The sequence below is a fragment of the Chrysochloris asiatica genome, unplaced genomic scaffold (genome assembly GCF_000296735.1).
Source record: "Chrysochloris asiatica unplaced genomic scaffold, ChrAsi1.0 scaffold00252, whole genome shotgun sequence".
NCBI classification, from domain to species: Eukaryota; Metazoa; Chordata; class Mammalia; order Afrosoricida; family Chrysochloridae; genus Chrysochloris; species Chrysochloris asiatica.
Genome location: NW_006408770.1, coordinates 19,803 through 20,470, shown reverse-complemented (window position 1 = coordinate 20,470; position 668 = coordinate 19,803).

Genomic DNA, 668 nt, shown 5'->3' with positions numbered 1-668 from the left:
ATAAAAACACTCAACAAAATAGGAATTGAAGGGAAATTCCTCAACATAATAAAGAGCATATATACAAAACCAGCAGACTACATTACTGTCAATGGAGAGAAACTGAGAGCCTTCGCTCTGCGAACAGGAACCAGACAAGGACGCCCTTTGTCACTGCTACTATTCAATATTGTGCTGGAAGTCTTAGCAAGAGATATACGGCAAGACAGGGAAATTAAAGGCATCCAAATTGGCAAAGAGGAGGTAAAATTCTCCGTATTTGTAGACGATATCATCCTATACGTAGAAAACCCCAAAGACTCAGTCAAAAAGCTACTAGACCCCATTGGAAGATTCGGCAAAGTGGAGGGTATAAAATTAACATACAAAAATCAGTTGGATTCCTCTATACCAAAAATCACAGTGTTGAAAGGGACGTTAGGAAAGGAATACCATTCACAATAGCCCTTCAAAGGATGAAATATCTTGGAATAAATATAACCAGAGAAAAAAAGGACTTATACAAAGAAAACTCCAAACCCTACTGCAACAAACCAAAAGAGACTTACAAAAATGGAAGAATGCACCATGATTCTGGATAGGAAGACTTAACATTGTGAAAATGTCAATACTGCCCAAAGCAGTTTACACATATAATGCAATCCCAATCCAGATTCCAACGACATTCT